The sequence below is a fragment of the Crinia signifera genome, chromosome 6 (genome assembly GCF_055691185.1).
Source record: "Crinia signifera chromosome 6, ASM5569118v1, whole genome shotgun sequence".
Lineage (NCBI taxonomy): Eukaryota > Metazoa > Chordata > Amphibia > Anura > Myobatrachidae > Crinia > Crinia signifera.
The window spans coordinates 175,773,865-175,789,739 of record NC_139222.1 but is presented as its reverse complement, the minus strand read 5'-3'; the positions used below and the strand labels follow the sequence as shown (position 1 = coordinate 175,789,739).

The window sequence follows — 15,875 nt, the reverse complement described above, 5'->3', positions numbered from 1 at the left end:
AAAATGCATGCCCATTAAGCATTGTGCATCTACTTAAGGTAATAATTCTTGGTTCATCATGGATATATATCGTTAACACACATTCGAGTCCTCCTGAATAACACTTTAGTGGATCACAGTCACTCTATAGAATTTAAAAAATGTTATCCCACAGCAGAACTACAAGTCCCATTAGTGGGGCCAGAATCCCCCCACACACAGCTCTTCCATACAGGCCTCCCAGCCCCCAAATACACACACACTGCTCTGCCTCCTGCTTTTACACAGTGCACTACCCCTGCTTTTACGCACAGTGCACCCCCTACCCCTGACAATTTTATCTCCCACACCTGTCTCCCTACAGCAGTGGACGTCCGGGTCTTCTCCATGGGGCAAAGTACCTCTTCCCACACTTAAAGTACTTTGAAGGTAGGCGGTGTGCAGCGGCTTGCGCCATGTCGTCAGACGGTCAGTCCGACGTCCACAGATGCATCTCAGCTCTGCCCTTTCCCCGACACCAATCAGCTCTGCCTCGGCCCCTCCCCACTAAAGCCAGAGCTGCTCACACTGGAAGCTGGAGAGCGGCTCAATATGGTCACGTCATGGCGCAGCTGTGTCATGACGCCATATGCAAATTAAGGCACCGTCCACTCAGCAGCAGTGAGCACCGCTTCCTGGGCATCATTGTGCTGAGTGTCAGTCAGTACACACTAGCACTAGGACAAAATCGGCCCAGCTGGTCATCGGCCCTTCTGGCATTTGCCAGAAGTGCCAGATGGCCAGTCCGGGCCCTGGTGCTGGGTGTATCTAGAGTGGGCTATGGGAGAATTCAATTGCAAATGAAGGGAGCGAACTGCTTTTGTTGATGTGCATCCCTTCACTCCTCCCTATTCACACTAATTCGCTCATGTAGCTATCCTGTGGGAAAGCAAACACCTGTAAGCGTTATCCCGTGTCTGGATAAAAGAATATTGTAGTATTTCTAGGAAAAATGCATGACAAAATAGATGTTTAAAGTAAACAAGGCAGAAACAAAATATTGAAACATTACAGTAGAAACTGCTTCCTCAAATATAACATATTGACAAGTAGAAAAAAAATTCCTTGAAAAGCAGTTTCCAAAATAGTCTCTGGAAGTCGAGAGTAAAATAGGCACGGTGGGTATTCAATCCTTGGCGTCTTCTTTGCCAGGCAAAAAAAGTCAACGATTCACCAATTAACATTCAATCATTGGCTTTTTCTCCTGTTTTTCGGGCATTTCACTTTTTTTGGAGGGTCAAATCAGCATTGGGCGAAAATGCCCACAAATTCGTCAAAACATGGGGATTCGCAGCAAATTTTTCCAATCCACATGATTTTTACACAGAGCTGGGTTTTTTTTTGGGCACTGAGATTGAATAGGGTCAATCTTATTTACAGTACCCTAAAAAGAGGCAAAAATGTATGCTTTATCGTCTGCCAATAAAGCCTGCACAGATTGAATGTCCCCCCTCAATAGGGAGTTCTATTGAAGAAGGGATGTTGCCAATAGCAACCAAACCGAATCTGCTTATTATTTAATTAGCACCTACTAGAAGATGATAGAATGTTATTTGGCAACTCTCTTTGGGGTGACTGTACTAAGATGGGAGTTCTTTTAAATATGAGATATATTCAAAAGAACTCCCATCTTAGTAAAGTCACCCCAAAGAGAGTGTTTTAGAGTGGATCTTCAGAACCAACAGAATATGAGATAGCTGTCATTATTTGTAAGATAGACAGGAATGAAATTGTCACTCATGACTCTACTTATTTAAGACAGCAATATATTTTATGAGATGGCACTGAAAAGTATGATCACTGCGAAAGAGCGACAAGCCTACATCACAAAACGTACCAGGAGAGACTAAAAGATCTTAACATGTATAGTTTGGAGCAGAGAAGGGAAAGGGGGGACATGATAGAAATCTTCAAATATATCAAGGGGTTTAACATAGTACAGGAGGGAAATTTTCTTCGAAGGAAAAGAAGTAATAGAACACGAGGACATGCACTGAAACTGGAGGGAGGGAGGTTCAGGGGAAATGTTAGAAAGAATTACTTCACAGAAAGGGTAGTGGTTAAGTGGAATAGCCTCCCATCAGAGGTGGTAGAGGCTAAGACAGTAGAACAATTTAAACATACTTGGGATAGGCATATGAATATCCTTACAAAGAAAAAAAGGATCAAAAAGGGTTGAGATTACCTGAAGGATAAAAAAGGGGCAGACTAGATGGGCCAAATGGTTCTTATCTGCAGTCACATTCTATGTTTCTATGTTAAGTTTTGTTTTTGTATCAAATTGTTAAAGTCACTCAGCAATGGAAACATTAAGATTATGTAAAGGGACATGAGAGAAAAATAGAGTATGCACATGAGCAAGTGGCCCATCAAATTCTGATGTTAAAAGGAAGAGACTCTAACGGAATCCTTACAAGTGACTTGTTCAGCCTGCATTAGAGAAAGATGGTCTTGCTGTAAAGCATAGAGCATATGAAATAAAGATTCTCCAAGAGTGCTTTGAAAAAAGAGATACTGTACAGTGGGGGAAATTAATACCCCCTTTTCCACTAGCAGAAATAATCTGGTATTGTCAGCGGGGATACACATCAAACCGTGTTTTCTGCTAGTGGAAATGCTCTCATGTCAAATAACCCGGTTTGGATTCCCTGGCAAGTCAACCCAGGTAATCACCAGGGTTGTACCCGGTTAGCACCAAGATGCAAGGGCAGTGGAAACACTCCCTACCTGGGTTATTTGACTAGGAATGTAAAAATCTGCACTGATTGGTGCTGCTGGGGCACTGGTGAGTGATGTAATCACTCAGAGCCCTGCAGACAGCACACATGGTAGGGAGGACAGCGTTCTGTGCATATGCGCTGCATGTCTGTCCTACTGACTTTCCCCTGCTGCACCACAGGTGGCTCCAGGAGCCACATTCCACTCTGCTTACAGCACCATAGACTGCCCCAGCACACACTGCTGGTCAGCCTGCAGTACATCAATATATCTGTCACCTATTGGTCCGACGCTGAAGCCAAGCGACTGGTACCGTAAAAGACTCGGTTGTGTACCAGAACATCTCCCAGATGCTGGTGTCTAGGGGGATACACTGCTCTCATCAGCAAGTGCTTAACAAATTAAAAGCACTGAAGAGGCAGTTCACCAAGGTCTCTGACCAGAACAGGAAAAAAAGTGGTGCCGCACATGTCGACTGGGTCCATATATTATTAATGGACTTCGACATGCAGGCCAAGGAGCAGAGGCGTAACTAGAACTTTGTGGGCCCCATAGCAAAATTTATAATGGGCCCCCCCCGGCAATGCCCATTACACAATGTGCGACAAACCAAACGGCCCCATAAACATTATGCGACACACCGCAATGCCCCTTACACATTATGCGACACACCATAATACCCTAACACAATATGCAACACACCATAATGCCCTAACACAATATGCAACACACCATAATACCCTAACACAATATGTGACACACCGCAAGGCCCCATACACATTATGTGACACACAATAATACCCTAACACAATATGTGACACACCGCAAGGCCCCATACACATTATGCGACACACCATAATACCCTAACACAATATGCGACACACCATAATACCCTAACACAATATGCGACACACCGCAAGGCCCCATACACATTATGCAACACACCGCAATGCCCCTTACACATTATGCAACACACCGTAATACCCTTACACATAATGTAAGCCCTGCACACTGCAAGCCCAAAAACACATTATGCAGCCCACCGTAATGCTCATTACAATCTATGCCAAATATCGTAATACCCTTCACATTATGCAATACACCGCAATGCCCCTTACTCAATATGTGACACACTGTAATTCCCTTCCACATTATGCGACACACCGCAAGGCCTCATACACAATACGTAGCACACCGTAATGCCCATTATAAACTATGTTAATCGTCACAGCCTGGTCAACACATACAAAAAAATAAATGCCGATAAACACATAAAAAAAAAAAAGTAAATAAAGCATTTTAAACTTAAGCAGGGGAACGGCTGCTGCAACATGTTGTGCAGTAGCCAATCTCACCAGCAGCAGCATCGACCAGTAGGTATTCTCCTGTACTTTCCCATTCACACTGAGCTGTCAGCGTGGGTGGATGGCCAGTCTATCAAGCAGGATGTGGGGCGGGCATCAGCAGGCTCCGTGCGCAACACTCCTTCTCTACCTGCTTTTGATTGTCAGCGGCCGCTGCGACAGGGGAGCTCCGCTGAAGACCGCTGGAGCGGAGGGGCTGGGGGGGGGGTGTCACAGGAGGGGAGGGGATCGCTGGGACCAGGGCCGGATTGGGACCAGAAACCGGCCCTGGAGTAAACTTTTTATGGATACCAAGGCTGATGAACTGACCTGACACCTTCCTGCACATGCACACTGCATTACACAGTGTTCAAACACCCACTGTCACACACAGCACCCACCCACTGTCACACACAGCACGCACCCACTGTCACACACAGCACGCACCCAATGTCACACACAGCACGCACCCACTGTCACACACAGCACGCACCCACTGTCACACAGCATGCACCCACTGTCACACACAGCACGCACCCACTGTCACACACAGCACGCACCCACTGTCACACACAGCACGCACCCACTGTCACACACAGCACCCACCCAATGTCACACACAGCACCCACCCACTGTCACACAGCACCCACCCACTGTCACACACAGCACGCACCCACTGTCACACACAGCACGCACCCACTGTCACACACAGCACGCACCCACTATCACATACAGCACGCACCCACTGTCACACAGCAAGCACCCACTGTCACACACAGCACGCACCCACTGTCACACACAGCACGCACCCACTGTCACACACAGCACGCACCCACTGTCACACACAGCACCCACCCACTGTCACACACAGCACCCACCCACTGTCACACACAGGGCGCACCCACTGTCACACACAGCACGCACCCACAGCACGCACCCACTGTCACACACAGCACACACCCACTGTCACACACAGCACGCACCCACTGTCACACACAGCACCCACCCACTGTCACACACAGCACGCACCCACTGTCACACACAGCACGCACCCACCGTCACACACAACACGCACCCACTGTCACACACAACACGCACCCACTGTCACACACAGCACGCACCCACTGTCACACACAGCACGCAAACACTGTCACACACAGCGCGCAAACACTGTCACACAGCACGCAAACACTGTCACACAGCACCCACCCACTGTCACACACAGCACCCACCCACTGTCACACAGCACCCACCCAAGGTCACACACAGCACCCACCCAAGGTCACACACAGCACGCACCCACTGTCACACACAGCACGCACCCACTGTCACACACAGCACGCACCCACTGTCACACACAGCACGCACCCACTGTCACACACAGCATGCAAACACTGTCACACACAGCACCCAAACACTGTCACACACAGCACGCACCCACTGTCACACACAGCACCCACCCACTGTCACACACAGCACCCACCCACTATCACACAAAGCATGCACCCACTGTCACACACAGCACGCAAACACTGTCACACACAGCACGCAAACACTGTCACACACAGCACGCACCCACTGTGACCCACACAATGCTCTCACTGCGGGTCCCGGCGTTCCCCTGTCTGACCTGCAGCTGTAAACCGTCGGGGGCCGGTGGACTCTGACTGCGGCTCTTCTCCTCCATGTGAGCAGTTCCCGGTGGCTGTCAGACGCAGAGCCATCAGTGCAACAGGGGGGTGGGTTGGTGGGGGATGTCGCACGGCCAGATCATAGTGCTCCGGCGGCATCATACAACTGAAGCGAGGGGTGGGGCAGCACGGCGCGGCACAGTCACACTGTGAAGCCCAGGACAGGGTTCAACAGCAGCGCTAATGCAGAAAGTTCTTACTTTCTGCTCCGCTCCTTATGCAGGGCACAGTGCCAACTCCTTCCGCACGCACGCTGATGTACATTGCCTGGCTCAGTAGCTCCTATTGCACGGTGCTGCTGCATGGCGCTTCCCTCCACCCTGCTCCTTCCCCAAGGCTGAGGCACACTGAAGCAGACAGCCGCGGCGGCTCTATAATACCATAATAAAACTACCGAGGGTGCAGGGGACTGCTTGCTGTTCACGGGCCCCCCCAGCCGCCGGGCCCCATAGCAGCTGCACCCCCTGCACCCTCGGTAGTTCCGCCACTGCCAAGGAGGATGTTTGGTGGAGAAGTTCTTAGAGAATGAAATACAGCTGCAGCACTCTTTCTTGGATCAATTAAAGGACATGCAGGACAGACAATTGGCCTTCTTGGAACGGATATTTGCTCATGGATATACGCCTCATCCGCATTATCCACATTATCCGCCATATGCTCTACAGATCCCAGCATACCCAGCACACCAGGAATATGGATATGGCCAATTTGCGGATCAACTTCCTACGCCCCTAGCACTTCGCCCCTAGCACTTCGCCTGAGGACCAAGAGTGTACACAATATAGAGGACCCAGTAGCCATGCCCCCAGCACAGCTACTAGATACGCCCCCACTGGTGCTAGCTATGCCCCAAGCACTACCACTAGCTACGCCCACAAAACTTCCAATAGCTATGCCTCCAACACTGCTACCAGTGCCCCACTAAACCCAGAATCCATGGAGTATAGTGGGCCAAACACCCCTAGCCCTGACAACATGCCTGCTACACGGCCGCCAAACCTAGACTCTCCTGAATTTATGGTATACCGTAATTTGTCATAAGAAATACCTGTTTTTTTTACTTTGGTGTCCAATTTTTAAATGGGTGTGGTATGATTCACCGACAGTCGGGATCCCGACAGTCATTATCCCGACGTCGGGATCCCGACTGCCTGGCCTCAGACAGCGTGGCCAGCGCAACAAAGCCCCTTGAGGGCTCGCTGCGCTCGCCACGCTGCGGGCACGGTGGCGAGCTACGCTCGCCACCTATTCTATTCTCCCTCTATGGGGGTCGTGGACCCCCACGAGGGAAAATAGCCGCCAGCCGTCGGGAACTCGGCCGTCGGTGTTTTAACAGTCGGGATCCCGACGTCGGGTTAATGACTGTCGGGATCCCGACTGTCGGGACCCCGTCCGGCACCCTTTTTAAATGCATTGCTTCACTAATATTTTCATAATTGATGTTTGCACTTTAGGGTATCCCAGGGCTGAGCAACAGACCAGGTAGGATAGGTAGCTGGTATATCTTGATCACCTGGAGTCCGGTGTAATAGTGTCCGAATTCATCAGATGTGCAGTATGCCGGGCAGACTTGGAGTTTTCAAGGAATGGGGCAACCATTTACAAGGCCAAACCATGCCTTGTACATGACTGCCCCTTTCCAAACACTTCCAACTTCGGCCTGCATCCCACATCAGTGGCGTAACTATGGAGGGTGCAGGGGGTGCAACTGCTATGGGACCCGGGCCTTTGGGGGGCCCGAGGGCTAAGCAGGCATCCCCTGCACCCATTAGACATTTATTAGCTAGTGCCCTGATCCCTACCACAGCGCGGCGTGCCTCTTCTCCCCCCCCCCTCCCCAGCACGGTGTTGCCAATGAAGGGGGGAGGAGCTGGTCGGGCTAAAACCAGCCTCTGCTTTCCCCCTCCCTCTATGATGCTGCCGGGGCTTAACGTCACTATCTGGTGACCAGCCCCGGCGCGAAAAAGAGCTAGTGCCGGGGCGACAGCAGGGAACGGGGAGTGGGGGTGACAGCGAGACCCGGGCTGGCTGCCTGACATCTGCGGCACTGAGGGGACCCCACGCTGAGTAAATCCTCCCCTCATGTGGACACGCTGCGCTGCCGCTGAGGTCCCGGGGCTGTAGGTACAGTAACCGTTTATACTGTGGCAGGGCAGGGGGGCACAGGATGCCTGGTGGGGTGGATTAAGATCTTCCCTCTCTCTCCTCTCTTTTTTTCCTCTGTCTTTCACTCTCTCTCCCTCCCCAGCCCCCTCTCTCTCTCTCCCTACTCCTCTTTATCCCCCTCAACCCCCCCCCCCTCACTCATCCTCCCCTTGTCTCATCTCTCACTTTTCCCCCCTGCCCCACTCACTCTCCTCTTTTTTTTCTCTCCACTGTTCTTTCCCCATTCACCTGTTTTCTCTCAACCCTCTTACTCCCCCTCCATCAATCTGCCCCTATTCTCTTTCTCCTCCCCAGCTATCTTTTCCCCTCTCTTTCTCCCCCATTCTGTCACTCTACCTGACACTGTCTCTACCAGACCCACTCCCTCCCTCCCTCCCTCCCTGACATTCTCTCTCACTCCTGCTCATATCTCTCTTTCTCACTTGCTCCACTCCCTTTCTCCTTACATTTCTTCTCTTTTCCTGACCACCCCTATCTCACATCTTTCCCCAGCATCATTTTTTACTTTCAGCGGCACGTGGGGGGGGGTTAGGGGGGGGGGGGTTAGGAGGGGGGGGAGGGGGGGCCCATAGCTAAATTTTGCAATGGGGCCCAAAGACTTCTAGTTACGCCTCTGTCCCACATGGCTGCTAGTCAGCCGCCTTGTGGACACAGTTTGGTTAACCTTACACCTTGCACTTGTCCAGTGCACTTTGAACATGTTTACGTGCACTTTCTTCATGTATATGTACACCGAAGGCTCAGGAATACGGCAAACAGTTTACCAAAAAGTTTTACATGTCTTGTGTGAAGACACTTTTAAAAGTTTTTAGATTTAATTTTTGGAAGTAAAAAAATAAATAAAAAAAAAGTATTTTCCAAAAGATAAGTGTGGTGTCTTCTTTAATATGGTAATGTCTTTTTTAAATGGTGGCCCTTTTGTGTAATTATGTAATGATGGCCCTGTTTTGTCACCTTCCCCTTGGTAAAGCCCTTTAAAAAGGCCTTTTCTTATGTAATCTATAGGATGATACAGGGTGTACCTGGTAAACGGGGCTAATCCGACAATTTACCAGGTAGGACTGCAGTGGAAATGTGTCTTAATCGAATCTTAAGTCGAATAGCAAAGGAATTTTACTGTGTGTACACACCATAAGATTTGATTGCTATGCATCTTTGCTAACTTGTGCTATTTACATACAATCCATACTGTACTATCTACAATCAATCTGCACTATATAGTTATTGCTGCGCTGTCTATTTGGCTTTTAGATTTCAGCTGAATGGGAGCACGCATCAGCATCGTATCAGGATAGAAAGCGTAAAAACATGTTCTATCTCCATCCGATGTCTATGCGATACCGATTGGATTTTGACTATATCGTCAAAATCGAATGTCAAATTGTACCGTGTGTACACAGCATTAGCTCTGAGGTTTCGGTAAGGATATACTGCAATAACGTTTGAGTGTTTGACAGAGCTAGACCTAGACCTCTGGACATTGGGAGTTCAGAATTGGGATGAGAGGCTTGACGTGACTGTGGAATAATGGGGCATGTCCACCTCATAGTTTGTATTGGGTGATGGGACCATATTCACGATCAACCTTTTCAGTTAAAAACATGGGACAGACATGGGGCAGCATCAGCTGAAGGCCCAGTGTTTTATCGACATCCCCATAAAAATGCTGGTCATTCCCCTGGAAACGCAGGCGGGCTAGTGCCTGCTGGAGGCAGGCGGCTGATGTCACATTACGTTAACACCTGCCGCATGTGAGGGGGTGTGTTCTTGCATGTTACCGAGACGGCGCTGATGGTGGAGGGGTTGGTCATTCGTTGGGCGCCGGGAGGCATTTACCTGCTTGCTAAGCAGCTAAAGAACTGTATTTCCAGAATGCTCTAATGCCTTACTGCCACAGCCAATCTTTGCAAAAGTAACGGCATCTTTTTATTCCGTTTCTGAGGTAATTATCAGGCAGTTTTCTACAACTAGCCAGGTTCAGATACCTGCTAACGATTTAATATCTTTCCACCATTAAGGGGGAAATTTACTAAAGGAAATTTGTAAAAAATAGGTGTAAAAATGGGTGTATTTGTATCCAGAAATACACTTATGCTTGACATTTACTATCCCGAAAATACGACAATTCGTAGTCGTATTGATGTGCTATCAATACGAATACGAATTGCCATATTTTCGGGATAGTAAATGTCAAAAATAAGTGTATTTCTGGATACAAATACACCTATTTTTTACAAATTTCCTTTAGTAAATTTCCCCCTAACTGTCAAAATTAATTATAATATATTTTGGTACCTGTGCAGATGATCGGGTTATCCCACATTCTATTGTAAGGTTATTTCATCTTCAAATTGAATAAAAGCATGTCAATTTTAAATAATTCATTGAAGGATGGAAACATGTGCTTCCCACTTTTTTATGACTTCCGGAAATCAACTTCCGCTTTTGACTAATAAAGTTTTTTATCTATAAAAGCGCAAATTGCCTACAGACACACTATCCTTGAAAAAGTGCGCTCAGTCGCATGAAACGCTTTGGCTATCACAACCAGCATCCACCCACATCGGCACGCTGCCCCCACCGCCTGCTGTAACTGCCCGAATGATCTGCCGTTTGGACTTCTGGCAACTTCCGGGTATCAGCATATCAGCTGCCACGGATGCGTTGTGCAGCCGGTTCCCACGCTGAAGGACCTCTTTCCAACAGGGACTCCTAACTTCATAACCGGACAGCCTTAGCAAGTTTCATCTATCACCATCTTGGAAGACATGGCATTGAGCTTACATAGGGTTAGATAGGGGCAGCCACCGCACTGAGCAAATTGTTCTTAAAAACATATTTTCCCCAAAAGGGTGTAAACATTATTTTAACAAAGTTCCTTTTTTTACAGGTACCACTCGTTATTCACAAATAACCATTAGCACCACATTTTTTAAGCAAAATATTATTTTAATATTTACATATTAGTAACACTATTTTCATTATTTATATAATAATTATACAGTATACAGTACCATTAGCACTCTTTTTTCTTGAACTATACTTATCCCACATTCTACATGAAACATCTTGATCTGCTCAAGTTTTTCAGCTCTCCCCATTATAATGAGTTAAAATGAACAGCCCTTATAATCAACATCTGTAAAAAAGAGGAAAAGACATAAGTCTGACCATTCAGTGATGGATGATGCATGACCCACATCAAAAATGTATATTAGTAAGCAATAAAAGCAACATAAAGGGACTTTCAGTTCCGTCGATCCTATGAGAGCCAGATAGAAGGATCATCTCCGTAGCCGGATCGCCCATATCACCCTTTCAAAGGCACCGCGCCTTAATAGATGGCTCCCCCCGCACACTGCCACACCGCTGGACGCTCACAGTGCATGGATAAATACCTCACCGCAATGCCCGGCACCAGCAAGCGCAACAGAAAGGAGGGGGACGTGATGGCAAGATGGCGCCGCACACCGCGGCGAGCGCATCCCTCCCAGGGTCACCCCAGCACAGCAACTATGCATCTTATGAGGATGATGACAAGGAGAGAGAAGAGATGCGGGTAAAACCTGCACACCCTGGCACCCCACATAAGCCCCACAGTGAATCCTCTACTCCTGATGCCCAAGCTCCAGTCACATATGGGGATCTCATTATTGCTGTACAGGCAGCCATGTCCCTTCTCCTGAAGGAGCAGACTGCTACTATCAACAAACAGATTGCACAGCTCCAGCAGTGTATGTTAGAGTTCAAAGTGAGATTGTACTGCTTCTTCTATCTCTTTAAGGCTAGGTATGTTCGTTGTCCTCCAGTTGCGGGCTAGGAGACGTTTAGTTGAGGCCAATATATGACTAACTACATACTTATCGGAGTATGAGGCTATGTCTGGGAGGACGTGAAACAGTGCAACCTTCGGCCGTGGGTCGATAGGGTAATGTAGTATATTGGAGACTAATCGGAATACTCTCCTCCAAAGGTCAGTTACTAGAGGGCAAGACCAAAATATGTGGTATATTGATCCCACTCCGCCACAATTGCGCCAGCATGAACGTGGGTTCGAAGCGCTTATTTTGTGGAGAAGGGCGGGGGTCATGTACATCCTATGTAGTAGTTTAAAAAATTGTTCTGTATGGGATACACACTTAGACATTTTAAAGCACATCTGAAAGACGGACTGCCACTCCTCTTCTGTCATAGTCACACCCATATCTGTTTCCCATTTAATTTGAGATGAGAGTTTTGAATAATGTTGAGGTGTGACTAGAGAGGTGTACCATCTTGATATTGCACCTTTACTATTTGTCTTATGGAGTAGAGCCCCTGTTGTATTGGGTATTGGCTTCAGGGCCTGAGAGGATGGGGAGACAGCCTGTAGCCAGTGTCGCACCTGCAAATATTTATAATAATTTTTAAGACATTGAACTATCTCCATAAAGAATTAATGTGGGCGGCCTCTCGTAAAATAAAATCCTTGTCCTGGGAGGGGAATGAAGGCAAGGAAAGATTTCTCGCCTATCTGCACCAATCTCATCCGAGACGGGCGCAAGTTTGCACTTCTATATCCTCCCAGACTTCAACTCTTCAATGGATCCTCCTTTAATGACTTTTTGTCCTCGTGTGATGTAGAAGCCTACCTACAGGAAACCACCACATCCTCCAATGACCCTGCACGCATGTCAAACTGTGACTGACTTCACGTGGCCTCCAATCCTCTCCTCACCTACTGTGAGAAGCAAGATTTGGTCAGCTTTTAGAAGCAAACTCACTCACAGAATTAATATGCTCCCTACACCGCACTATGAACTGTGATAGATTTGACGTACAGGTTCACTTTACAAGTTCTACCAAATTTACAATGAGCTGGAGTCCTCTAGCGAAAGAAGGACGCTAGAGGGCGGTACTGTATGAAGTTGAGTTTAGCTTCTTGTAGCTCTGAATATGTTTGATAGCCACATCAATGTTCACTTACTTTACACACACAGGTCAGATGATCACACTCCCGAATGTGCTCAACACTTAAAATAACCTCAAGAACCCCCCCTCCCTCCATCTCCTACCTGTCTTCCTTCTGTCATCCCTTTCCCCATCCTAATACAGTTTGATTTTAGTGATTATATTGTGTATTCTCTGGAATTTGTGCCATTGTCTTGGTCAATGTTTATGTTGATTTTTTTTTAAATCCTAAGATACTTTACTATCATCCGATGCACCTCAGATTTATTGACTAACAAGTTCTACATGACGTTAACAGAAGGTGACGCGCCATGTCTACTACCAATTTATTTTGTATTTTTGTCCATGTGTGTTGCACAATTCTTATGCATGTTGTTACACAATTATTATGCACATTCTATTTACATTTGTAATGACTGAAAAACCTCAATAAATATATTTGAAGAAAAAAAAAAGCAACATAAAGGTGTGTATGTATCTTATTGTCCGCTCATTCAGAATGACTCCTCTTGATGTTTCCAATCACACTCTGTCACATGCACATTTCCAGTGTAGGTGACATAGATCTGTTAGGAGAAGAATTTATTTAAATTCAGATGTTTCGCACCTGTTCTCTTCTTGATATTGTGCAGCTGTGGTTACATACAGATGGAGCCCATTTCATCTTTGCAGGGGCTGGCGATTCTATCGCCACAGACGCTCGAGCTCCGTGGCGACAGCTCCCCGCCTCCATCGCCAATCCCCACCGCTGCCTCGAACCACCCCTCTAACCCTGCCCGTCTCCCAGAAGCAGAGACGGGCAGCGTAAAGCCGCCGATAGACTGGGATGCGCGTGCATATGCGACGCACACTTGTCCTAGTCTGATGGAGTCCCTCTCTGGTGGCTCTGGCCAGTGGGGATGGTCTGGCAAGAGCCGGGCAAAGAAGACAGGGGCTCCATCTGTATCTGTGCCTATAGCCATTTGGGTATAAGGTGAAATGTTCCTGCAAAAAGTGACATGACCCTGACTCCATAGGTTCTCCATGTTGGATTGTTAAGTATCTGTCTGTAATAATATAGTTACATTTTTGTCAGATGTCATGTTTGTAATATGAAAAATAAATGGATTCATACTGTACCCTCAGTAATGTCAGATGAAATTGTGTGCCATCAATAACCACAATGATATTTATGTTAACGCTGACAGGCATCTACAAGAGAAAAAGCAATGACTGGGTTTTGCCCTCTAGACCTGGCCCTACATCATTCCACATACACAGGCTTGGTACCAGACAGTAAAGACTATGCCTGACTTTCAGGCTGCCACCGGGGCTTGTAGTACAAAATAAAAAACCTCTGTTGTTAATGACATAAATTGCATAGTTCAATTATTTTGCTGGTGGAAAAATATTCGGTACTTATGTAGTAACTGGGCTGCCGATTTTGAAATCGGGTCCATCGCATCGCATCGCACCCGACCAAATCGCATGCGATGCGATGCGATGCGATGCGATGGACCCGATTTTTCCATAGGATTCAATGTTAAAATGGACTGAGTCCATTTCAACATGGAATTCAATGGGAAAAGGGGTCCTTTTCATACCCCTACTATCCAAGTGGGCATGGAGTTGGATATAAACCTGTGGCGAGCGTAGCGAGCCACCGAGCCCGAAGCGTGGCGAGCGTAGCGAGCCCCGCGAGGGGACATAGAATACCGTCCCCTCGCGGGGCTCGCTTTGCTCGCCACGCTTCGGGCTCGGTGGCTCGCTACGCTCGCCACAGGTTTATATCCAACTCCATGCCCACTTGGATAGTAGGGGTATGAAAAGGACCCCTTTTTCCCATTGAATTCCATGTTAAAATGGACTCAGTCCATTTTAACATTGAATCCTATGGAAAAATCGGGTCATCGCATCGCATCGCATCGTATCGCATCGTATGCGATGCGATGCGATATCGCATCGCATCGCATCTGATTGTATGCCTTAACTTAAGGCATACAATCAAAAAATCGGCAGCCCAGATACTACATAAGTACCAAATATTCTTTACTGCTCCTTCTCTGTTTAATTTGCTGTTGGATGTCAATTGTCCAATTTTCGACCGATCAAAATAATTCCGGAGAGCCAGCGCCGGCAGCGCAGCACATTTTTCCGGGCATACCACAGAAAAGGTTCAAATTTTTCTGAAATCTTAAGATAAGCTTACATCGTTAGCAAAATGTACTTTTCTCAAGGACTGATGGGGGTGCATGGAAAATCTTAAGATCACAGATCTTTCTAGTGTGTAGGCACCTTAAGTATTTATAGAAGATACATGAAATAATTAATAATAAAGTATTAATGCGTTATTTTTTATATCATTATAGCATATATGTACAAGATTTCTTTGAGCAGTATCAGAGAAAGAGCTGCAGGACAGAAGTGACCAGATAATTATTGGAATGTGCCTGCTGCAAGTCTTGCATCTGTTTTTCTTACTTTGCTATGGCGATCTCTGCAATGACACTAATGGATTGCTTAGCAACACCAGCCACTGAGCGTAAATGCTGTTGCGTCCAACAGTGGTGTCAGACATTTCTGCTAACGTTCATCTATCAAATGTCACCGGTATATGAAATATAGCTCACTGTATATAGATCATAAGCCTAGTTACTGTATTAACCAATTACAGTAATTGCAAGCGTTTGCAGTATATCAAAATTCCCTCTGGATAACACAACTAGAAAACAGATGCAATGTGACTTCTTCTTAAAATATGTGTCTTAATCTGAGACTTTATACCAGTTCCTTTACTACATATTTTCTAATTCCAGAAAGGAGATAGCACCGTATGCAGACTCAATCTGCCCCCCCCCCCCCCCCTCTCTGGCCGGCAGCGCTGCAGACTCTGCAGTGGCGTAACTATAGCACCGCAGCCCCCGCGGTCGTGGGGGGGCGTTGTGCATGTGGGGGCACCGGGGGGCTGCGTTGCTATAGTTAGCACCCTTCCGTCCGCCCATCCACCGCT

The 15,875-nt window shown here is 47.2% G+C and overlaps 1 protein-coding gene across 1 annotated transcript in view; it reads left to right on the top strand.

Moving 5' to 3' along the window:
- The window catches only part of CACNG5 (calcium voltage-gated channel auxiliary subunit gamma 5), a 76,385-nt gene that overhangs the window by 48,445 nt on the left and 12,065 nt on the right, over nt 1-15,875 (top strand). The window lies entirely within an intron of this gene.